Source organism: Dreissena polymorpha, chromosome 5 (genome assembly GCF_020536995.1).
Source record: "Dreissena polymorpha isolate Duluth1 chromosome 5, UMN_Dpol_1.0, whole genome shotgun sequence".
Taxonomy (NCBI): domain Eukaryota; kingdom Metazoa; phylum Mollusca; class Bivalvia; order Myida; family Dreissenidae; genus Dreissena; species Dreissena polymorpha.
Window position 1 is genome coordinate 88,111,804 of NC_068359.1, and position 27,622 is coordinate 88,139,425.

A 27,622-nucleotide genomic window follows, 5' to 3' on the forward strand; every position below is an offset into this window, starting at 1 on the left:
GCCACTTCAGAATGTTATAAGGGATTACCCGTTTGAACATTGAATAGGTATTTCATTAATGGATGAACACGTATTTAATCTGTTTGGTCTAAGGTTTTGACAACGAGAAATTAAAAATAAATGACCGATTCGACAACAGACATTTTCATTGTTTTACTTTGACGTCAGCTTTCTTCATGCATGACTCAGAGTCGAGTTAAACGTTCTACGAAATTAAGAGTGCGAATTAACGCTTACTTTTACTACCGCGAATTTGCGCAACAGCGTGTGCTATAGAAAGCTTTTCCTATGCATAAAATGCACAGTAATGCTACCTTGCTAAACGTCCAATTTATTTCTAGTAAATGTACATGTATATATAACATGTTGCTAGTAATAAAACAACCCCAATGTTACATTTATATTTTTATTTTTTTACTTTTTAATGCACATAATATATTGATATTTTTATATATATTGATACATTGATATCGAGTGCCAGTCCAATCCGTAATCCGGGGTGTTTGTCCTGAAAGTGAAAACGAATTTAAGGGATAAATGACAAATCAATTGCTAAATAACAAAATACGTACGTACGCATGATATACGTTTTTTAATTGATCAACAAACATCAGTTTTAAGTGTTTTTGAACATATTAAATTATCATGATTCTGCAGACATCAAGACGTCTTTCAAGAAAAACAATCGTGTTTAATTACTTGTATTTACTTAAAAAACTGTTAAATTAAGAGTACAGTCTTTATGGATGATATTTCGTGCTTTTGATTTCTTTTTTTTTAACTGTACGTGCCTGTTGACAATCTGCATTTAACATAACCAAGTATGTGTATTTATAATGAATATCCTGTGATTATATACCTGTGCTAAACCGATTTAATTGTTAAATTGTTAATTTGTATTGTTAATAAGTTGTTATCTTCAAGACCAAATTATGAAGGTTAGTCGTATGGGCTTGAAGTGCCTCTCTTAAATGCGCTTACTCGCATCTCTAATTTACAACAAAGAATGAAATGAGCCTCGTTCTGGGAAAACTGAGCTTAATACATTTGCGTTAAGTGTCTTTCCAGACTGGCCTGTGAAATCCACAAAGGCTAGTCAGGGACAACACTTTCCGTCTAAATTGGATTTTCGTTAAAGATAGTCTTCCTTGAACCGGAACATTCTTTAAAAGCTGAAAGTATCGTCGCTTATTAGCCTGTGCGGATTACACATGCAAATTTGGGACAAAACTTGACGCACATGCATTAAGCCCAGTTTTCCCGGAACGAGGCTCAAACAGTGTCATTTGCTGTGACATTATCACCAGCATCTTACTTGTGCTTTGTTGATCTAGTATCTAGATTCTTTGGCAGCAAATTTGTAACCGCCACCACCTTTGCCACGTTGTCCAGCACCACTTCTTACACTTTCCTACGTTACGGTCTCCCATTTGTCCAGCGGTCCAAATGCCATCATAGTCGTACATCATTCCATCGTCGCCCATCTCGCCATCAAATTCGTACATCATTTCCTTACCGCCCATTCCTGCAGTGGGATGTAGGTCGGCATTTCACTCTCTTAGAGTTATACAGCTATTGCTAATTTTATTTCTTTCTTATTATGTACCCATTTATACAATTGAAGAATATACTATACTAAAGCTTATAAATAGAGAAATATTATAGATATGTTTTGCATGCTCAGTTACTTCGTTTGTGATATAAAATAATTATTATTTCTGAAAAGAGTGTGTTATACATAAATATAATTAAGTTGTAATATTTATGCGTATAAAACGACAAGATAATTTTCACAGTGAACGCATTTGACTGACTGTGATGTACATCAAATGTTAGGAAATTCATTTGACTTCTACGCTGCTCTTAGAATGATCTACTTACCGCCGCCCAATCCTCTGACATTGTTGACGGGCTTTCCGAAGACTTGAATGAAATATATATATAAGCAGTGTAAATACAATTACTAAAAACGAGACATCCATCGTTAGCTGGATTTTAAAAGAATGGTGTTTACGATTCTGTCTTGATGTATTTTGCATAAGAAACAAACCGTCGTGTTAATCAAATATTGACCTTTCTTTGTGTTTTCAAACGATTTGCTTGAAGATTCGTATATTTGAGTGAATATTTGAATGCAAAACATGTTTTCCTAAACATTGAGGAAATTCATAAAAAAGGAAATGCTGAGAAATTGAATTATTTTATTATAAACATTTTAAACTAATGATTCTACATTGTAGTACAAATCGGATAAATGGTACATATGTAAATAAAGATATGGGCATACACTATACTATTATCTATAGATTAAACGATAAGTTAACGCTTTCTGGTTTACTTTTAATTTGTAAGAACAGAAAAGAGTAATGAAACTACTGACTTACCACACGAGGTGGCCAGGAAGACGGCAAAGAAAGCGCAGAGCAGTGTAGCCTTCATGTTGGATGTTTTTCAGCTCCTTGATGCAGGAAGAGGAACTAAAAGAAAAGTCAACGTGTAAAGACTTCATTGATGCCATAATATCGGTGACAAGTATTTATAGGAGATTTGGATTTTTTTCGTTGCATTTTATTTGAAAATATGGGTATATATTATAATTGAGCAAAAAAAATAAAATATTGTTATTTATACAACAAAGGCCATGCTATTTATTTATATAAACACGCATTTATAATATTGAATGCGAATTTAATTTAAAAAAAAGTACAACACAACAATAATTTATAATTACAGTTACTTTGTTGTCTTTAGTATCCGATTGCAATTTCAAAAGGAACGTTCACAGCTCAGATTCATTAACCCACTATATTAACTATATCACTGGCTATTACATTACTGTATCGATTGTTTATAAGAGTCATTTGTTATACATGTTTTAAGAACTCGCGCCGATGATGCATTAAACATAACGAAAATGAAAATACAGTTGCAGATCAAAAGAACTCTTAGTGTTAAATATTTCGCTTATAAAAATTGCAGATAAAAAAAACCTTAAATGCTTTCATTTCGTACATTATTAAACTGATATTTTACAAACTGATAACATTGTAAAGATTGGACTTTAAATGTATGAAATAATAAATTACAAATAATTGTATCATTATATTAATGTATGTATTCGCCACTTATTGAATGCTTTTACTGCGCTTACAGCGGTCAATGTGGAAATGACGCTTATGTTAAGAATGATTAAAGTAACATTAGTTCTTTGAACATTCATTTGGGATCCGCATATAAAAGTTTCGATACCATTGGTTTATACTAAATAAATATTTGTAACACTATTTTACTTGATAATGTGTCTTATTTAATCTCGCGCCAATGGCTCGTTGAATAATTGTCATAAGCATAGTTCGGTGAAAGTATCTTTCAAATATTAATTATTACCATACGTCTATCGTCGTGCGCATCAGACAAATAATTGACTTATTTAGGTCAACGTGCGCTTGACTTATTTATAACATTACGTCTGCCGATTCACACGAGTGTCAAATGATAAATCAAGTGAATATAATTCTATGCCATACACATATTTTCATAAACTAATAAATATGTATTATATTGTGATGCATACTAGTTTTGAAGCATTTCGTCGCAGTGACACAAACACGCTGTGTAATAATTAAAATGTTGTGACGTGCACACGCGTTTAGATTGTCAATATTCTTAAGATTTTTATTTGTTAAATGGCAACTTGCCCACACTGACAATTGGTATAACTGTAAATACCATAAAGGAACATAAAGGTGTCCATGTGCATATTATTTTAATAAGTTTTGATTTGGAGATTATTTAAAACCAAATTTCCTTAAGAAGCGGTAACAAAAATATCAAGTACCGAATCTAGTGATCAATACATGGCCGACATACGCGCTCAAAACTTTTCAAATACAATAAGCGGTAATTGATAAATTATCTAAATGAAGGCATCACCAATAAAAAAAGCATAAACAAATTAAAATAGTCCACTCACCCTTTAAGAAGGAGGTCTTTTGTAGTCGATGAAAACATAAGGTCGCTGTTGTCTTTTTATACCTTAATTACGGATGTCTTGAAGTTGTTTATTTGTTCTGATTCAGAAAACACACTTAACATTTCGAGTTTTTATAAAAACAACAATCAATAGTTGCCTTCTTAGTCTAGAACAGTCTATCAAATATGAGCTAAATAAGCAGTTACACCACTGTAGCAATGCTCCAAATTTGATATATATATACTCGAATCTACTATCACAACTGTAAATTTGATTCGCTTTTGATAACGAAACACCAACAATATCAACACATGAAGACGACAAAATACATGTATCATACTAGGATTTACACACGGATTTAAATGTGATTTTATCAAATTGTTGTGCATTTATTTCGGAAAAAACACTTACGCTGTTTTGTGACTGATCATCAGTGAATGTTATCTTTATCTTTTCTTCTAGAAAGGAGTAGACCAAACAGTACGTTTTTGTTCTGTTTAAAAGACAAAGACAGTGAAACTATACTTGCATTAATGTGCCCCAATTTCTCGATAACTCTTATTAACTTTGAAGAAACACTTGCTTAAGTCGCTAATGTTATGGACTATTTTCATCATTTCAAAATTTATGGTTTTGTCTTATAGTAATTGTTTTCTATAAAACATGTAATATAAGCCTATAGGGCAATAACACTCTAAATGCAACCCCATGAACAGATAATACAAATGTATCATACTGTTGAAGATCAGGGATATTTCAGATACGTTTACAAAATAACTTAGATATTTAAATACGTATATAATATAACGATGAATGATAACAGTTTTAATACCAGTTAATGAATAGTGAACATGCACAATTAATAGCAGAAGAGGGATAATCGGTTAAACGTTGGCCTTGCATTTAAAGCGGCATATTGACGGCCAATACTGTATTATATTTCAAAAGGTTTAATTAGTTGTTCTGGAGTAGGCTATCCTAAATAAGGAGTAACTGTCCTATATCCAGTTGGTTCCCGGGTATCTACTAGGGAATGACCTCTTGATATATTTGCTAGCTGTGAGATAAGCAAGGACTGGCTGGAAAAACACAAACATAGCTCCAGACAAACTATTGATGTTTCGACCAGAATGTGTTTGTAAATTAGGTGTGTGATGAAAGAGTTGCACTATAATGTGAAATAGAAATAAATATAAGAAACCAATACGTGCAGCGATAGGAACGCCAAGTAGCCTAGAATTGCGCTATTTCTACAGCCAAACGGTATTGGTTCAGGGACACCCTTCGCTGCCTTTGCATACAGGGGACGTCCTGTAACTGTTTGCTTAGTGTGATATAACCCGGACATAAACGCCGATGTACCATCCATAATAAACAGCGGACTCTAACATACCAACCTTCAACTCAACACAGTATAACTTGAAATGTGCAGTTGAATATAACAATACTGGTGATCAGTCTGTGAAGTCCGACTAACAGGTTCCGGGCTTCGATGAAATCCAACCAAAGTTACTGTTGACAATTTGAACTCGTCATATGGGGTAAGGGGAAAGATCAAAGGAGAGCTGATGCCGAAAATCCGCTACAGCCAGAAAGAAAGATTTACCAAGTCACAACATCGCTCACTTGAATGTAGTATGAAACATAACGACATAATTTACTGCAAGCACACAGCAGCAACACACGTGCAAGAGTGGAAGCTATTCAAAATCAGAAGTCACCAGGTGTTCAGAAACGGTCTCCGAAGGGCAAACACTACTGCTGCAAACTCTTCATCAAAGTCATCCTACTATATATGTAACTTACCATTTGGGTAAAAACCGTCCTGTTGCAGATGATATAGGTCTCGGGTTACACAGAGTAGTATGCAACCGTCGCAAAATACAGAATGCAGCTGGATTTAGGTAAGACCTCAGTGTTGAACTCCAAACGGAACGTAACCATCAACATGGTAAAATTATCAGCCAAACTTTGCATAATTTCCACCAAAGTTAAGTCTGGCAAACTGACGTAATAATGACGCGTGCGACATGTCTGCAAAGCAACATAAAATCATATCTGTCCACCTACATTAGCGTGTCAATATTGTTTGGTGTAGCCTAGCTAAGAAAAAACAATGCTACTTTTATACATAAAACACTGTATTTGTCGGCTATAGACCGCTTTAATTGCAAGACTGGAAGATGGTTAAACGAATATCTCTCCTCTGATATTTTATGTTCAATATACTATAAAATACAGGTCTCTTTGTTTTCACACATTGTTATAATAAACGCAAATTTTCATATAAAAAAGTTAAGAAAAACATATCTGGAATAAACATGGTCTACGTCATTATAATAGGACAAGTTGTCTTATCTGTCGACTGATTTCATTAAGTTTATTCGCTTCTGCACCATAGGTCCTTATTTAAAGTTTTCACGCATCTAATTTTACGTTATTACGCCTTTGTGTGGCATTATTACATGATGTATGCATTTTTTGTCAGCGAAAGTTCGATTTTATTCAACGGTATAGTGCCTTTATTGCGACGTTTGTTATGCATATAAAGCCTTTGTTTCGCATTGTAATGCCTTCATTTGACATTAATACGCTTTTATTCCACTTATTAATGGCTATAAATGGACATGATGAAATCAGGGAACTATTTTAACAGTGGTGTTAGTATATGTCTCTGATGAAATATACATGTTCTGGAATTAAATTGCTAAAATTGTTAACCGTTATTGTTTTCACACCAACGCCATATTTAATTTATTGCTCACAATTTGTATTTAACTTTTCATAAGTAACAATTGTTAACACAATGCATACAGTAATTGTGTAGAGTACCAAGGTGTGATGGTGATGTCCATCATCTTCTTTAATGTACTGTATTAATTGCCGTTTAAGATTACGTTAATGGTACTATTGTTATTCGTTGTCAATTAATCTGAGGTAAACGCTTAATTGATGACCGACGTAAATCAAAAGTAATAATCGCCAGTAAACAACGCCTTTAATCCCGCCCTCATTAGTATTCAATTCAATGCGTTTCATTATTAAATCTTACACTTATATGGTACTTGTACCGCGAGTACTATATTTAGAGTAAGATGTAAGAAAGAATTAAACGTATTTTATTAGAAACAAAAATTTAAACATTTATCATTTCAAATAAATGTTAAGTATTGTCTCCACAGATTATTTAAATTCAATTGAAAACTATCATTAACGTGGCAAAACTTACTGTACAATTATATGGACCATTCATCGAATAAAAATATAAAACAACTTGATCGTAGCCGTGCCGGTTCTTTCACGCGGACTTCTGCACAAAATCGTGCTTACATAAATAACTGAGGATAAAGTTATAAATCGCTACCGTGCCGTCTTTATATGAATACATAAAGCAGATGCGTTTGCATATATTTCTTTTGCGATTCAAAGTATTTTAACGCATAAGATCCAAACATGAATATTCATGAGAATATCCTGCATAGCAATATCTTAAAGCGGAAACATACATCGAGAAATCATGGAAGTTGCTAGGGCGAAGAAACTGTATTCGGAGAGACTGTAATAAATACTGTAATTAAAACGAACTGTAGAACGAGACTTACAATGTGATATTTTGTGGGAACATTAAACAAATCCTCTGCCGTTAATAAAATGTATTATTTTGTTTACTCAATTGTTTAAAGAACTTAAAAGTTACGTGACATGTTATCTAACAAAAGTCTAAGCTATCTCCGATTGCATCTATGCATATTTTCCGAAATTAATGGATACATTATTCTGTATTTAGTAATCATTATAATTGTGTTTTTTTAATATATCATCTATGTGTAAAGGGAATAGCTTTTATGAATATTTTTGAGAAAACAAAATCACATACAAAAATCACCAACGTGCACCAATGCCACTCTTACTCTTCTTGCAACTAAGTCAAAAACCAAATCCGGTTAGCTTCTTGACAAAGATAATGCTTCACTTCGCTCAATCCATCATTACCGCACCTTTCTAAAATGTCGTTTTAACTACTTAAACATACTTTTTTCTATTTTGTATTTATATGGGTAAAGTTAATCTTATGAACTAAGTCCAATAATGTATTTGTTTTAGTATTTAAGAAATCTGACATACAATGTAATCTTTTTTTTTTAAACAATAATAAGTTTCTGCAGTATTCACGTGTATTTTACGACCAAACAACTCGTACTATCAAGCCATGCTTTGCCATTATGTTTTACGGTAATTGACGAGCGCTCGCCAGGGGAAAAACGCATTTGCAAATATGCCGAAATATGCATTATATTACCAATGATGCTGATAAAATCAAAATTTTGCCTGCATGGGCACAATCATTGTATTATCTGATTTGTCGCAATCGCTAGATGAAAACAGCCAAAGAAAGTCTCATGTTTTATTCGTGATATATTTTAATATATGGCTTTTATACTTGAATTTGACTAAGTGGAATGTAAAAACATTGCTTTATTGTTTTAGCTGTGAATATGAAATACGTTCTCTACAATTTCATTTACAGTCATTGAATCATAAAACTATGTATTTCCATGCTATAAGACAACGTTTACTGTCAACATCGCGAAAAAAACAACACTGCTCGATACTAATAAACCTATTGTCTATGTGCATGCCTAATTTCAGACCGATCTTTTACGTAGAAATGCTTGAAAATGCATTTTATTATAACGCCTGATAAGCCATCTGGCTTCCGCGTTCGGAGCTTTGATTTATAACGGGCGTTCAGGAGTTAAACGATTACCCTAAATAATAACAATCGGTCAAAATGCTGGAATATTGTTACAAGCTATGTAGAAAAAGAAGTAAACAACTATTAAAACGTGTTCACGAGTTCTTTCAGCACAAATCGTTGCGATTTGAGATGCTCAAGACGAGTTTTTGTACGTTTTTTCTCTTTTTTTTCCTCTGAAAACGCATTTGTTTCTCCTTAAAAACTCACAATGCTCCTTAAATTCATGAAACAAACGCGTGTATTCCGTGAAATTTGCCAAAACGCGTAATACCACACCCAAAGAATGATGATTCTATGTAAATACAGCACCTATGTGACTAGGCCTGGTTTGCGTTTAGGTCACAATATACTAAATAGTTTCCCTATATAATTCAATGTAAAAGCGACAACTTTAAGCCAAAATAAATGCAACATTTTGAACATAGAGACCCCCATAACCATACCTTTTCTTAAAGGCCATTCTAAGCGGAATTGATGTATGCAATAAAAAAGAGATGTCATGTACAAGGCAAGAAAGAACTTGACACAAATCAAAATCGACTGTGTTTGCAACTTTTTTTTCGGCTGTTTCTTAGTGGAATGTAACCTTTTTCAGTGCAGGGCTTTACTAAAGTCTCCAAGTTTATCATATTTCAGGGATTCGGTCGTGAACACATATTTATGCCCTACCATTATCTCCGAAAGATAAAACCCGAACAATAGTTTAAAGTGTAAAACATGCCTTCGAGTCAACTATGATATTTTTTAGAGAGTACAGCCCAACATCAAACTATTATTAAGTATATTGTAACCTATAGATACCGTTTAACATGCAAGATGAAGATGGGGCTAAATGGGAAAGAGTTTTATTGAAATAATATGTTTTACATCCAAATATTCAATATTCAAGTACAAACGAATCATGATACACACATTATTGTTCTTGCGAGCATTTTTATAGTGATGTATTTGAACATGTGATAATATGGTGCATAAGAAATACATATGTGCCGTGCTCTCTGAAAAAGGTGTTTAAGGTATGTGCGTAAAGTGTCGTCCCAGATAAGCCTGTGCAGTTAGCAAAACTTAGGTTCAGGCAGAAAGTGACGTCCCTGATAAACCGGTGCAGATTGCACATGCTTATTTGGGACGACACTTAACGCATATGCATTAAAACCCCTTTTCACAGAGCGTGGAACATATATATTTAACCACAACAGGACACACGTTAATGAACTCTTAAAAAGATTGCATTTCTGTCACATATGCCCTAAATTACCTCCCTTATAATTATTATGATACAAACTGCACGGTATACACTTGATGTCAATCAAGTTAATGTAAATGATTTACATTTTTTCAACTCTTAATTTAGACGACCAAATATACAAATGATATCCCTTAATTTATTACATGCGTCTGTGTGGCATTACATGTTCCAACTTAAAATAATGAGTTACTCATATGTGCTTCACAGACACATCTACAACATGACCTTTGTTGCTAATTATCATTCAACCGCAGACTTGAAACGATTATTTTCTTAATACTTATTGTCAAGGTCAGAATCACTCACTTTGAATATATGTCTCCATCACATCATCAAAGAACGAAAATCACGATTGTTGGTACGACGACCAATGTGTGAGCAATATCTCTTGACTTTTGTGACTTTACAAATTTGACTTTTAAATTGTGTTGTTAAATATTCTGGTCTTTACTTTTAATTGGATTATTATATTTATATTTGCTGAATGAATTTGCTAAAACAATCCTAACTTACGAACTGTAGTGTACGTTTTAGATGTAAGGAAATAAACTTGTCTAGTTTAAACACAGTTATTCCATATTCTAATCGATTACGTCATTTGGAGCTTAAGCAGTAAGAAACATCAGTTTAACTCTTGTCTAATGCGCAAAAATATAACTTAATTTATGTAATATTCTATACATAAGATGAATAAAATAACGGGTTTTTCCAATTATAAAGACCAGACGTTCAAACCAATGTCATGTCCTTTTTTATGTCCCTTTAATTAACGATTGCATTTACCAAACAATTAGAAAGACAAGCCGTTCCATTTGATGTCACACCTGTTGTGGCTTTAAAATTAGTGTTAGGAAGACCGATTTGTACGACAATTTATGTTTACTAGACCCGTCATATAGCAATCATTGATCAATTTGCTACACCGCAATCAATTGTGTTGTATGATCCTGCAATTAATGGTTTCAATCAACAATGAAGTATATTTTTACACGGATAGGAGTGTATGCTGATTTCTAATTGGATGTTGACGTTTCAACGTACACAATTAGATTTTTTACATGAACATGTTCATGTATAGTATTACGCCAAATACTGGCAATTAAATGAATTGCCTGGAAATTCACAAAACAAGAGATATGCTGAGTACGAATACAGCGTATGCATCCCAATACCACTTATGTATCCCTATTATATTTTTGTGAATTGTGGCCGTTCAAAAACGATTTGCGACAAAGGAGAAGAGTGTGATGTCGCTGGCAATGCGAACTATTGAAATATGGCAAAATGGATACAATATCCGACTGTTACGAGTAAGAATTTCGATGAAAATGCGACATGCTAACCTCATTCTCTATCTATGTCAGCCTCGGGAAAGCGATTTGAGGACGGATTCAAAAGAATAATGTAAATATTAAGTACAGATTAACCATATATAGTGTGTGCGCGGTCGAATAGCATTGAGCTTTGTGAGAAAAGGTCTCCAAGTAGAGAATATATGTAAAAAATCAAAACGAATTACTTCTTTAGACTTCATTTTTACAGTTTTTCTGTTTTATGTTTCCCCGGATTGTTAGCGTAGCCCTTGTGGGGATTTATTAGTTTGTTTAACGGGCGTGTAAATTATTTATTACTTTAAAACGCGAAATTTACTTTTTAGAGGTAGAGGTTAAGACACAAATATAAATGTCTATAATGATGCTCATGAAATAATCATACACTCATAAAGGTCAAAATGTATACATATACTGAAGTTTGAAACTTAGTCTAAATACCAACGAGACCAGGTTAGACCCATATGCTTTGATAAGCAGATCTGAGTTTCCTACAAAAATAAGACATGCAGTAAGTGGGTCATATAATAAAATGGCTATGCAATAAAAACATTTTAGACATATCTGTAATGCTAATTTACTTAACCAGAATTTCAACCTTATATGAGGAACAAATATGGCAACTTCTTGCTAGTGAGTAAAATGGGTTTGATTTTTGAATTTTTTTTAACGAAAATGTAGATTGAGCGTGGCAAGTTCATTTCATAATACAAAGAATGAATCATTGTACTTAAGTGCCTTAAATAACGCCACTATAAACTATATTCGCTTAAGCGAATGCAATTACTTTCTCACATTTAGTCCATGAAATGTATACCCTACTACAGATAACACTTTTTGATTGGGGATTGATAATCCATTTGTATAGCTGGGCAGTACTGTAATTATTTATGAAATATAATTTTCAATTTACTTTACAATTGATTATGAACCATGCATATTACGTTAACTGATCTTGTAATATGCAGTTGTATATAAATAAAAACAATTCCGCTGACAACATTTTTCTTTTTTGTTCAAATCTTGTTCCGTTGGTATAAAATTCATAATACAAATGTACTCTGAATTTTCAAGCGGTTTTGTAATATGCATTGAACATTGCATTGACGAACATAATTCTTATCATTTGCGTGTTTGAATTAATTTCACATTAGTTCGCTCTGCTTTGAATACTGGTAAGTCTACGGATTTCGAATCTAAATTGCGCGACTTACACGCAGATCGTCCTGACATTTGAAGTTGGTTAAATCGAAGAATACAGATTGCCTTTCTGCCCAACGCCAGACATAACGGTAGAGATCCGGAGTATAGATGTTCAGTAATATTATATTTGGACCATTGGTCTCAAGTTAAAACACTGTAAACAACAAACACCTTTCTCAAAATGTACGCCGACGCTTATTTTCATTAATCATTGACGCTGTTTTTGTATCCTCTAATTTTACATAGAATAGCCAGCATGTTTCAGTAAAAAAAAGTAACGAGTAGAAGCACTTTTCATTTAAATCGACCGATGTAAGTATCATTGTTGACATTTATCAAAAATCACATACATAAGGTGTTTTAATGTAATACCTCCGCATTGTTTAATGCTTTTTTGTTTCTACATGTAAGAATAAGTTATTAGGTAACCGTAAAGTTAATTACCGAATTAATTTCATATATTCGAGGAATGGTGATCAAAAGCGAGATACAATAATACTAAAAGAAATCGATATGGTTTTCAGATGAAAGGTGTGGTATTAACGGAAAACAATGAGTTAAAGCAGCTTTGTTTTAGCCATACAACTATTATGATGACTAAAAATAGTTGTTATTTGGTTCTTCATTATTCTTGCGGTTTACCATTAAAATAATTCATGTTCGTTTGTTTCATTTATTAGTCCATACATATATCGCAAAGTCAAGACGTGTTAGTTGGGTAAGTTGGTACAGGAACAGGAGATATCCAGAAGCGACGATTGGTCTTTGATTTGTAGGGTGTGAAGAACATAATACACGGTGAACCTTAGTTACATGTTTAATGCTTAAAAGGGGTTGATGTGGTGCGCTTCCACTACTTTGTTGTGAAGGTCATTAATTGACAGACATGTTTACTGTGTAGGTTGTTAAACTGGATGGTCTTAGTTGTGCTTAAAAGCCTTTTTCAACGTATAATTATTAGTATAGAATATGTATATAGAGTTCAATTGGTACATTGCATGTCTGTCAATATGGACTTATAGTCGATTGATCACTGTATTGAATGCTTTATTGTTATTAAATTGGAATATGAACGTGTTGTTGCAACTGCAAATGTTGAGATATTGACGTCATGCGACAAAACGTTTAAGAAATGATTAATGGAGTAAATAAAGTTAATCAGAGATGTTGTCAAGTTTTCCAATCTGCACAAACTTACATCGGTAATTTTAACGAAAGGAATCGTTTAATGACCTAGCATTTCTAAAAGTGTTCGTAGAGTTGTATCGAAACACGAAAATGGTGAGGCCATACCACATGTTTTGTGAAGTCAATTAATGCTTGCAAATAATTAAATAAGATATTTTTTTTCCGCTTAGGATTTTCAAAAAAATAGGCTTAATAGACAACTGATAAAATTGTTCGCGGTCTCGAATACTGATAATGCATGTAGATTTATCTATTTACCTAATTGCTAACGCAGCATTAAAGGGGCCTTTTCACAGATTTTGGCATTTTTTTAACTTATTCATTAAATGCTTTATATTGATAAATGTAAACATTGGATCGTAAAAGCTCCAGTAAAAAATCAAGAAAAAACATAAAAAAAGGAAAAGAACATTGCCCGGAGCAGGTTTCGAACCTGTGACCCCTAGAGTCCTGCCAGAGTCCTGAAGTAAAAACGCGTTAGCCAACTGAGCTATTCCGCCGAATACACATGCTTGACGTATTTTATACCTTATATAAGCAATCTTCGTAGTTTCACAAAATTTAACGACAAAAACAGAACTCTCCAAATTATTCAATCGTTTCGCGTTGCAACGCTTTATAATTTTTAGGTTTTAAAATCGTCAAAAGATGCATATAATGGCTATATTAGAGCATGGTTAATGTTCAGTATTACTGTTTCCTCACAAATATCATAACTGAAACGAAAACTTACGAATCTGAAACAATTTTTTTCAATTTTGTCAATTTACCAAAGCGTGAAAAGATCCCTTTAAAAAACCAAAACCAGCAAATTAAAAAGATTGCTTTAATAAAATAACTGCTCTCTACATGCCATGTACACATTTTATGTTTCTTAAGGCTGCCGATGACATTTGTATGTGAAGGGTGCCTTTGTATTGACCGATCGACGGTATTTAAAAGACATAGTCTTTCAGAATTTAAAACTAGGATAGTATTATTTGCCAGAGATGTCAAACAAGAATGACATTTGTTTGCACTTCAAATAAATTTTCAGGGTTATTTCCAAGGTAGTTTGATTTAATCTTTTCTTTTAAAGTGTTGAACACTAGCTTTCGTAAAATAATACCTTCATACCAAGCCGCTTTTTCCAGGTATTTCAAATAGAAAAAAAATCACAATCATAGTATTCATATTCAGCTTCTGTAATTCCATAGTTTTTTTTTATATTTTGTTACGAAGCTGAACATGTGGGCTTTATTGTTGCTTGTGTACAGCTAAATTGTTAATATATTTGTTAAATAGATATAACGGTTATTCATTCCATTAACGTTCATGACATTTGATCGCAGTTATATGCATTACCATGCGATCGTTTCAGTAAATATTCTTAGGTCCATGCACCTGCTGGAAATATGTTCATGCATAGCAACTGCCAAGCTCTTATTTAAGAGAGCATGTAAATTATACGTAAACTTTAACCGATTCATGTATTAGACGCAAATATGGGCGCAGTCAGTTAAAATCGATCAGTGTGGCTGCAAACATGATACATGACAGGATAAAACAATCTTCATGTTTGTATGGTTTATAAAATGATACTCAAAGTAAATTTAATAAATTGAATTGTGATTAAATCATTAAAGCAAACTTTGCGTTTCAAGAATTAAAACACTTATAACGTATTCTTACGCCTACAATTCGTGAGACCACAATGACTACACATGGTAAATCAAAACAACGAAACCGACTTTTCCAAGATCAAAGAGTCCATTACCTTAATTTGACATTAATTTCAAATAACAACGCATTTGCAAAAAAAAACGTTTTGAAAACCGCAATGAATTAATACGGATTTAAAGTTCACACAGTGCATAAACACGTATTCACATATAGACACATACACAGCAATACCAAAATACAAACATACACGGAAAAAAAACAACCTTCGATTCGATGAGATGTGAAAATGAGTATTATTTGTTACAACAACGACAAGCAATGATACTTCCATTTTATAAAACAATGTCGGCATTATTTCCAGGTGTGTACATTTTAGAAAAGTAACGCGTGTGGAATTACATGTATGAACACATAAATATGGACGTTACGTTTCATGCCATGCATAAATTTATAAAGAATGAGGATCTAAAGTAAACGGTTCTTGAATAAATGGTTGTAAAAGAAGCATACCATCACTGTACATAATTGGGATAAACGAACTATCATGCGTGTGTTTAGCGCAATGTGGTTGTCATTTCCTGATACTAATTACGATAAAGAAATGTTTATTATCAATGACAAAGTACACTAATCACCAAGTACTTATTTGATCTGAGTCCTTTGTTCTTACGATGTACTTATTTTAATTTAATTATTTGCTCTTACGACATTGTCAAAAAACTGAGTACCAAGTAATATTCATCATTTGGTCGCGCAAAGCTTTATGTTAAGACTACCAAGAACCGCTACCCCAAGGCCCAAGAACAGGGGCCGTATTCACTAACCCGTTTTTAGACTAAAGAGTTCATAAAACACTTAGATCGAAAAAAAGGCCAGCGTTTATATTTGGTCTTTATCTGGACTTTACTCGCTGCAAAATTTCTGTGCGTGTCAAAAAATTACAGCTTCCGCTTAGAAACTTCGCAGCGAGTAAAGTCGAGATATCGAGCGAATATTTATATGAAATAAACGCTTATCACTTTCTTGCTGATATGGCTGTAAAGTGAGTGGCATTTAAACAATTATAACAAGTAAAAAAGGTTTTAAAACGGCGAAAAAAACCTTTCTTGGCATGGATGTCGCCATTTTGTTTGTCCCGTCATTGCCCCTCTTAAAGGTGAAATGCGAACTTTAAAGAACAAAATAACCGATAATTATTGTCATCTGTAAATAAATCCAATTTGAGAATAATTGACAAATGCATAAGTAAAGAAACTTGTATTGACTAGCACGCTTATCTTAAATTGTTTAATTAAATATCGATGTTGTCATGCTTTGAACTTGGACCACAACTATATACTTCGTGGTTGACCACATTAAATGAGTTCATTTATCAAATAGTTTTGCCTTTTCTATTTAACTTTCAATACACTACTACATTAAGCACTACATTTGATTTAGATCGTTTTTACTGAAAGCAATACTAATATTACAACATTGAACAATACATTTGCAACAAAGAGTTTTCTATTTGACAATAGTTATTTGGAACAAAATGTCAATTTTCATTGGGATATTTTGACCCTTTGAATCGCGACGACCCAACTTCTGTTTTAAAAAGTTTGCAAACTGACAGTAAATCATAACATACATGTAATTTTAATAGATGACATAAATATAACAAAAAAGGCAAAAATAAAAATATATAATATATAAAAACAACGGTATATTATGTGAAGAAATATAAACAACTAGGAAGCAGCATAAAAACCAATGACATCTTTTCGCTTAAACATTGGCAAATAGATACATTTCGATACTTTAGGGATAAGTTTCGCATACTTTGATGCCATAATTTTTATAAGAATAAGAACAATTTACATTAAGCACCAACGTCACTTGCGGCAGTGCCAATGAAATTGGCGATGAATGTTTCGTATATATTCAAATATTATACATTAGGAATGTCAGTTTTGCTTAAGTTAAAATCAAATAAAATATATTAATACAGCTAAACTATTAAATCTAATAATGAAAACAACTAATTATATCTGAAACAATATTGTTTTTAAGTCGAAGAAACGTAAAAGAAAAACAACAGTATGTACGTCATTATGTAGCTTTCTTTCAATAACAAACTCGATCACATTCAACCGCAAAAACATGACACAAAATAAAATGCACACAGTAACATTTAGAAAATACGTAATGATTAATGCAACTGTCAAATTATAATCCGGGTTAATAGCCTATACCTTTGATGTCATCAAAAAATCAAAATCAATGAATTGTTTAATATACTTATTTTCATTTTGTATTAATCGCTTTTTAATGAGCATCACATATTTATTGAAATGAGCAAATATTATCAACTCAAACATATTGTGATAAAGCAAAGTTCAAAAAGAAAATGGCAGCCTTAGTTATATGTAGAATAATGGTTTTTGGAGTGTTAAATGTGAATGGCACTACAATAAACTGCTGCACGACTAGTAGATACATTGTGCCCGTAGTTGCATTTACAAAACATCTTCAGCTCGTGATATTTTATTTAACAATTGTCTTAAGCTGTATACTTGCTCGTTACCACAATGTCAGTTATAAATAATAGCATTCTGACATGACATGTTTATCTATATTTTGACAAATATACAAGACAATTTGAATGATATCCGTATTTTCGGTCGTTGCAGGTGCAAACAATACAATTTAAATATTATATCGAGTTCGAGTATAAATCATGCTGAAAATGGAATTCAATGCTCTCAATATAAATTACTTCATTATCATTTTCATTGAATGCATAGTTATCGATAGCAATTATGGACGGTATAATATTATTAGAGTCATCTTGACCAATTTCTTCGAAGAAACAAAATGGTATAATTTCCCGAAACAATGTGTACAGCCGGTTCGGTTGACAAAACTGAGGTACCTTAAAATAAATCAAAATTATGAATCAACCGTTAAATACATATAAGGCATTTGCCAAAGGGAAATATCCGGCACCTACAGAAGGATTATACCTAATACGCGTTTTTAGTTTCCTATCGGCTTACCCTTTCGCAACATAAACATAGAAATTTAAAATATTTGAATTTTAAATTTGCTTTTTATGGAAACAAAAATTGAAAACCTGTCGCACAAACATAAAAATTTAATACTTAAAAAATATTAAGAAAATTATAAGAACAAATTGATCCCACCCGTCTTTACTACAACGTGTGCTGAGAGAATTAGACCTTTTCATGTATAACATTTATTCATATACAACGATTTAATACAAAAGCGAATTGAACATTTGAAATGAATAAAAAAGCAACCTAAATATTGCGCTCAAATATATTTTGACAACAGCAAACCTATGCTGTTCCATAAAAAATCTAAGCGGCGACTGAGCTTAGCCTATAAGAATCTGGTTGATTATCTTTAGAAAAAATATAAGGTTTGAGCTTTTAACTCTAATTTGAAATTAGAAACAAAATTATTAAATTCAATAAACAATAAACAATTTTAATACGCAACAATGACACCCACACTGAAACACTAGTTTCGAGCTACATAGATGGGTTCGATGTATTTGATAATTAAAAATCCTATAAATGGCGTCGTAGTACACGAGGTGTAAAAACGATAATGCAAACAAGCGAACTATACAAACAAATGTTAGTGTAGGCTTCTGAGGAAATCAAATAAATCAAATGACTCGTTACTCCGCTAAATGGGATGTCTTATATATTTTGTTTCATGAAATTATTTATTATTTAGAAATGCATTTTATAGATGAACATATGTTTCTATATCAATAAATCTACATATATTTTTAGAATTATATTTTGACATAAAAACATCGATATTTTTCCCTCATGACTATATTTTGTTATTAAAAATCGAATTAATGATCTCACTTACCCATATCTTAATATTAAACAAATCGGTTTGTTAATAACAGAAAAACATTTTTTGGTGACGATTAGCCGTAAATAAAATAGTAGGTTAGTAGGTCACGTATAGAAACGAGACATACCCCTAATGGTAAATAAATTTAATGAAGGGATTTGCACTGGTCTTCCTCTTGTATGTAAGCGATATGTTTTCTTTAGTTCTAAAGATGGTGAAACATGATTACAAATTTGTATGTATTTCTGGACGATCTATATTTGGATAAAAACACATATGCGTGAAATCAAGAAATCAAGAAATCGTGTATAATGTATGCCTTCAATATTTGTTTGTGTGATATCAATAATTCGATTTATTTATATCTAAAATCTCGAACATATTATTATATCAAGGACACCGAATTCTTATATCAAACACTTGTTTTTATATCAATAATTCAAATTCTTGGTAACAAAAAAAGAACGATGTTCATATATTGATATGCATAATGAATCTATATGTATCCATCATTATATTTTCTGATATCATTAAATATATTGTTCGATTTCAAAACTTGATGTGCTGATATCAGAAAATGCATTATCTGTTAACATTTTTTTGGAATCAAATGTTGACATAAAAACAAATAAATCATTAGTATAAAACAATGTATCACAAATATTAAAACGGCCCCCTTTACCGCCACTTCTTATACAACAATTCAAAAAATTATAAAACGATCGTCCACTGACATCAACAAATATATTCTATATATACAATGACATTAATATTCATCTTTAATGTAGAAAATACAACAGGAAAAAACATACACAGGAAAATAAACGTCATCGAAAGTTGCAAGATTGATGAAACCTTTTCCATGCCAATGTAATCAATCTAAATTATCACTTAATCTTTCATGTTGTAATACTTGACATACGAAAGAGTCTCAGCGAATGATGGGTAAAATGAATTACAGATGTACCTGGACTTACATCGGAAATAAAAGTAGTGCCTAGTGATTTACAATAGTAAATTTCTTGATAATGATTTTTAAATGTAATGCCCGAGGCGTTCAATCACTTACTTGCGTGTCGTTTGTTTAGTGACTGCACTTAATATATCTAATGTATAATATATTACAAAAAGAACATTTAATGATTAAACTGCTCTTTTATAACTTTATGTTAATTAAGTGAAAACGTCAGAAACACATATTTAATTAAATAGATTGTACAGAAATTAGGAAACAGGTGTTAGAATAAAATAAATAAATATTAACTCAAATTATTCTTGGTTTTAAATAAATGGCCAAAAGGCATCACTTTATAAAAAATGACATAAAATAATATAGAACATATATTTTATCTTAGTTATGTATTATAACAACATTACTCACAACTGAATGGATGCTTTCGACTGATGACAACATTCCATAATGACCAAATGCAATATGAGTGGTTTAACATTGCTTGTTAATCGCAACAAATAACCCCGTATCAAGAGCACAACTAGAGTAAGTTTTAAAGCGTAAACACTTTCGAATGGATTCCATGAACTTAAAATAAAGAACTGAACTTTTTAAATTATATTGAACATGTTAAAAGCTCATTGATTAATACGTGTATATTCTGAGAACACATAAGAAGCTCACGATGCAAAGCTAATCTGTATGGTAGAAACTACATTGAATTGCTCAACCGTTTTTCTTCGATCTTTTTTCATTTAATTGTTTTTGTAGCCATGAAATAATGAAAATATTGAACATGGCTACCCTTTTTTATGAATGGCACCTGAAGGGCACAAACATGTAGTTCGAACTGACTTACTGTATGTGTTAATTTGATGAATGACGTTAATTGCAATTAACGATCATACCGATAAATACACTCATTAAACTTACAGTATTAAAGACCCATTCTATAAGAATGTTTTTATTCCAACGTGTTATATTTTTCTATAAAAAAATCATGTTGGATCTTGTTGCTTATTTACAACCAAATTGTTAACATATATATTTGTTAAATAAATATAACGGTCATAAATAGCATAAACGTTTATGAAATTCGAAAGTTGTCTTTATGACCGTACTACTTATGTTTGAGTTCCTTAGTATGCGTACCCGTTCGCCAGATGTTCATGCATAGCAGATGCCTATCTCTCGTTTAAGATGGTATTACTGATGTGTTAACGTAGCGATGACATGTTCTCATGCGTGTTTACCAGGTATATACATGTATCTATCATAGCCTGATTCAATTAACTGCTACCTGCAATACTGACCGGTAGTTTTTTTATTTGATGATGATATAATACATGGTAGATACTTTTAAAAAATATTCAAATAGAAAAACACCTGTATTTTAGGCTCCAAACTGACATCTGTTGTCACGTAAACAACCCGTGATGGAACGTAATGAACTTAAAATAAAATCACGTTGTTTACTGAATTTAAATCAGTAAATGATCCAATGATTAATAGTAACTATCAACATGTACACAAAAACGTATCAATTAATTGCATATGTGCATTGCTGAACAGGTGTAGAATACAATAGTGTATTTTTTAATTGTCTGTTATTAATAACTGTAACAGGTCCTATTTATACGTGTGATTTGTTATATAGTCACGCTCAGTTTGATGTTTTAAACCGGTTTAATCGCACAATTCCTTGCATAAACCATTCCAAGTCGAAAACTCCAGTTTTTATATTTTATTTATATTCATTATTATGTTGTTTGTATTGCTCTGTATTGTATATGTTTCAGTATTAATTGTCTTCCATTCTTAATGGATAATGATTCTAACTAAACCGTTAAATGTGATTAATTTTTTATAATGTATGATTTCGGTTCACAAGTTATCGCACCAGAATCTTGTTAAGATGTTGAAGATAGATGCTAATTGAAAATGTCATAGATCTAACGCTTGTTGTATCAATTCTAAAAATACCCGTAGCAACAGAGTCAACTGGCCGATCGACAATCGTTTATAAGTTCAGTGGACATTTAGAAAATCAATAACGTTATTGCTTGATGGACATGCTATTTACGTTAATATCCGGTGGGAAAAACAATACGGATTGTATTGTATTCAATGATTTGCATGGCAATATCACAAGATATGCAAAATATCCATAGAGCAAACAATGAAACACCAAAGACTTTATTAACAAAGAGATTTGTTTTCTCTCCCAAAACCTTTGTAACAGGAAACTTAATTTAAACATAGAATGACAAAAACTGTAATAAATGCCTTGAAATGGTCTATGCAAATTGCTATGCAAACATTGGGATTTTAAACCGGTTAAAGGTTTAGCCGAACATCACACTCACCAAAACTTATTCACAAATCAAACGTGCGTCTAAAACGAATTTAATCAAATGCTTAATAAAACATTAATGCCAATACGCGACGAGTGAATAAAACACTGCACACATAATTCGCAGTTATCTTTAAAAGTTTTAGTATACAAAGAATATTTGAACATCTATAAACGATATTAACTATACACGAGAAGAATCATGTATTTTTACAAACTTGGCATATACAAAGGTGTATTAAATATCGTAAATATGTTTCATCCACTTCACAAAAAAGCGCTTTCACAGAAAAGATATTTAAAAAATATCAACTCAACACTAACAATAACGAAGCTTAACTACATGTAACTGTGCATTTAACAAGAAACAGTATCCAGATTAATTTTGCAAATCCAGATTATTTGCAAACTTTTTTTATTTATTGAACAATTGTATTGAAATTTTGCATATTTGTAGGGAGCATTGAGTACATACATAAAATTGAAAAAAAAAGTTAAAATGTTTTTGGAAAGTAGAGTTATTTGATGATAAAGTTGCCATCCCCCGTGGGATCCCAACGGGGTTTTAGCTCCCCCGTTAAGAATTGCAATTCTTACACGGGTGTTTTTTCCAGACGGGAGAATTTTTTTCTATATTTTACAAAAAATGTAATTTAAATATTATGCTATGTTTACTGTTTCAATGTTTACAAATACACATGCTTAAGTCAAAATTGTAAGAAATATGTACTTAAATAAGAAAATAAAGTGTTTGTAGATTTTCTTCTTCCGTGGGGTTTTTACGGGTGCTCCCGCCAAACTCCCATTTCCATTAAACACCCGTGGGAGGTTTGATGGGTCACCCGTGGGAGGTTTGACGGGAGACCCCGTAAAAACCCCACGGGAGAAGAAAATCTACAAACACTTTATTTTCTTTCCATATAACTTAAATACAAATAAAACACCTTTTTGAGTAATCATATATGTATGTTAAATTCAAAATACAGTAAACATCAGTGTAATCAATCAAATACAATATCAATTTTAGACATTTTCCAGCTTCCTATATTCAATATTATGCTGTCTAGCGCTACTGTGTTTAAGTTATTTAGTTCGCCTATTATCTTTTTTTTAAATAATTGATTTTCAATAATAATCTTCTATATTATATACAATATTATGTATATTGACTCATTTCATGGCCGTCAAACCAGAAATAAAACAAAAATTTGTCCATATAGAATTACATTGTTGTTCAACAATATTTTTGAGCTAATGCTCTATGGTAGCCATATGCCTTCTGTAATTAACGTTAACAAGTTTATGTTAAAATTTGTTTATCTAGTCAAATCATTGGCTTGCAATATATTGAATATTTTAAGGACACGAAAATATGTGACAACCAGATTGATTTTTAACAAGATCGTTGCACCATCTTTATGCGAGTACCAGTACTTGCTGCTCTGACAAATGTTTGTCCAAGATTCATGTTAAAATTCATCATGTCTGTGGACAAACATGTTGTCATAGTTCATAAATATCCACACATAACACTGACAATTACACTGTAAATAACAAGAAACAGTTTGGATTGAATGGCAATAATCCACTTGTTAAATCGATTATTTTTTTGTATTTTATGTATGTGCTAACATAAACATTTTGTTGGTCAAATGTTTAAAAAAAAAAATCCATTAATTGAACAATTATGAAATTATTGACATACTTAAGTGCAATTCAGTGTCGTTACAGTATTGTAGATCTAGTCACAGGCAGCAGTATCATAAATTTGCTCTGCCCCCCCCCCGGACCCTACAAATCCCTCGAGCTTACCCCAGAGTTCCAGATTTTTAAATGTTAACGTATTGTGTCTGGTTTGACTTTTCAACAATGAATATTGACACAAAACACAGTTTAAAAAAAATACCTCTCGTATAGGCATTATATATACACTTTATAATACTTATACAAGGGGTATTTTTGTCAGTATTTGTTGTTGAAAGTAAAACCAGACACAATACGTTTACTTTTAACAAACTGGAACCCCTGGGGTAAGTTCGGGGGGGGGGGCAAATTTATGATACTGCTGCCTGTGGATCTATTCTGGGGGCAATTGCACTTTACCGGTACGTAAAAAAGAACGGATAAGCGAACCCTAACCCGCAAAACCTAACTAATAATCCTAAAACCTTATTATCCTTTTTATCCTATATATTTCCTTAATATCGGGGGCTGCCGCCCCCAAACACCGCTTTGTCGATAGTGGTAAACAACTGCGTACCGGTAAAGTGCAATGCAGCCCTAGTCTGTGTGGTTAATCAAGTGTACTGTAGATTATTTTTAATTTCTTGAACATCAATTTTTCACAACAGGTTTACCTCTGCTGCATTTTTAGGGTTGAAAAGCCACAGGTTGTGAACAATTGTGTACATGTATTATATTTCTTAGTTCCTTCCTCACCTGAATAATAACATGACAGTGTGTGATGATGAATATGCATTATCGTGCTTATCACAATGTGTGGACCTGGAGCTCCTGCAGTTTAGACTCAAAAGGTGGGAAGAATTTTAAATATTAAGAGCTTAATTCTATGCATTAATCTGTGACTCACTGAAAAACATATTTTAAAGTTGACATGGTCTTGTGCCATGGGGGTCAACCAGAGTACATTTTAAACCCCACCTATATTGTATAGACCAGTTGAATGTAATTGTTTACATTCGGAATTTTCTGCGCATGCGCACTGACTGGTTGGCAAAAACACTCGTTACAGTTACGTAAAACATGAAAAAAGGGCTTTTGTTTAGTCAATCAATTGGGAATAAAACCGAAATAAACATTAAAGCTCTTAAAAAATAGTGCAGATATATCATATTTAGTACCAAATAAATGTATATTCACAAATAAAATTTCCTCTTCATACAAATACAAAGTAGTTATAATTGCATAGAGTAAACGTGATGGGAAGACTAAATACTAGTTGTTTGTTGTAAGATTCTGATCGCTCCTTTATCGTATTACAAAGGCCATCTTTATATATCGGAAATCTTTTTTTTTCAAACTGGAGCCGGATAAAATCGCTTAACAAAACAATGCGGCATGTGATCACTTGTCCCCTACCAGTGAAACCGGAGGGGACTTTTGGTTTGCGCTCTGTCCGTCAGTCAGTCTGTCAGTCCGACACACTTTTCTGGATCATGGAATCACTTTGAAAGTTTTGTATATTTTTTTCATGAAACTTGAAACATGGATAGATGGCAATAGGGAGATTATGCACGTCATTTCATTTTGTTCCTACCTTTAGAATTGTGGTTGCTATGGCAACAAATAAAAATTGAAAATGGTGGAGTTTCACCGGTAGGTGACCATATTGCTTGGCAATCTCTTGTTTTAATTGACACATTACAATTGAGTGATAATACTGCATACATTCTCATTTTAATAATACATGACAGTATATTTGTTTCATATAAAAAAACTGGAATGCAAAAGCATGTTTTAGAAATGTTTATAAGCATGTTATCTACCGTTGCAACCAACAAACATTTGCGCGCTTAGACTTGTCTCGCCAAAACCATTTGACATGCGAGAGTTTGTTGATATTTGGCGAGCTGCCTTTCTCTGTTATTTGTCTCTGATAAAACTAATTACTGCTATTTTTCATCCTTTCCATTTGTCTTTTATATACGTCCGTCTAATAAAGGGCATATTAAGGGATTACCTATGTCATGCCGGGGGTCAGGCACCTTCCAGTCTTTGTCCGGACTATAACTCGTTTACTATAACACCTATTCACATGAAACTTCATATATGGATAGATCCCATTGATGAGAAGTTTAGCGTAAAAGAATTATAGCTATAGCCCCTGAATTACTATATTTATCTCGCTTTTTTATTGTCCGGGTCATAACGTAATTACATTAAGGCCTAATGGCATCAAACTTCGAACAAAGATAGGTTGTGGTGTATAGAAGTGCAGCGCACAACAATCGTAACTTGAGAACTCTGGCTTGCATTATTCACAATTCTACGCATTTGTTGGTTTCACCTTTTTCCTTGGTTTCCTGTTTTCTTAAAATTACAAGTTCATGATTGAAATTAAGTTTTTGTTTCATTTAGAAAGGAAATCATGCTGCTGATAAGGTTATATCAAATATGTTTCAGTTTTGTGTGGTATTTTGTATTGTATACACAATAATTTAAAGTTATCAAAGTCCTTGGGTAAAATGTCTGTTTGTTTAAAGAAAAAAAACCACAGGCACTAACGTCTTGGATATCATACAATGTATCCTCATTAGAAACCCCGACCCAGTAAATAACTGAAACTGCAAATATAACTCAAATGTATTCCAACATCATCGATTCTATTGAAGAAGTGATTTTGTGTCCCATAATTGAAACTGCTTGTATTGGTTATGTTGTAATGTACTGTAGCTAGTACAGTATGTTTCAAGAAGACTCCATCATTTCTCTGATAATAACGCCACCAATGCACGGTGTTGTTAAAGATAAAAAACAAACAACTACAGTAGCAAAACAATGAACCTAACACACTGCCATATTCAGGCATTTTGTGTAAAAACTTGTGGAATGTAATCGGTACACTAAGGTACGACATTGCACCGAACATGGTTCCAAGCAAAGTTTCGAGCAAAAAACTTCCAAAACTGTTACACGGGAATAAACAACAAAAGAAATACAAGTCCGAATGACAATAAGTATGTTTCCTGTGTTATTGTTTTTCTGAATTGTATTAGCATCACAGTAATGGATAAAAGCAACGTTTGGATTATCAAAAGGTAAAGGTAAAATATTTTCGAGACAAGTCACTTTCAAAATTATTGAACGTTTTAAATTTATCTTTACAGAAATATCGATATGTGGGTCTTATCTCTTACCAAAAAGACTTTTTATTTAACATAAATTTTGGTACTGATTTAAGAATATTCAATCATTATAAATTGATTTTGACACCTTAAAAAAACACATAAATTATTTAATTAAGTTTGGTGTCTTTATACAATGGAATATATTGCAATGGATATTAAATGTTTATTGAAGTCTGATTCCCCCCCACCTCTGTCAAACTCCCAC

At 32.4% G+C, this 27,622-nt stretch overlaps 1 long non-coding RNA gene across 1 annotated transcript; it reads right to left on the minus strand.

Annotated features, from left to right (window-relative positions):
• Positions 1-392: 392 nt before the first annotated feature.
• On the minus strand, positions 393-4,191 carry LOC127831819 (uncharacterized). Its single transcript, XR_008026511.1, has 5 exons — positions 3,974-4,191; positions 2,385-2,477; positions 1,882-1,923; positions 1,316-1,525; positions 393-508 (listed from the first exon to the last, which is right to left on the minus strand). It is a non-coding gene; the product is annotated as an uncharacterized LOC127831819 (long non-coding RNA).
• Between the last annotated feature and the right edge of the window lie 23,431 nt (positions 4,192-27,622).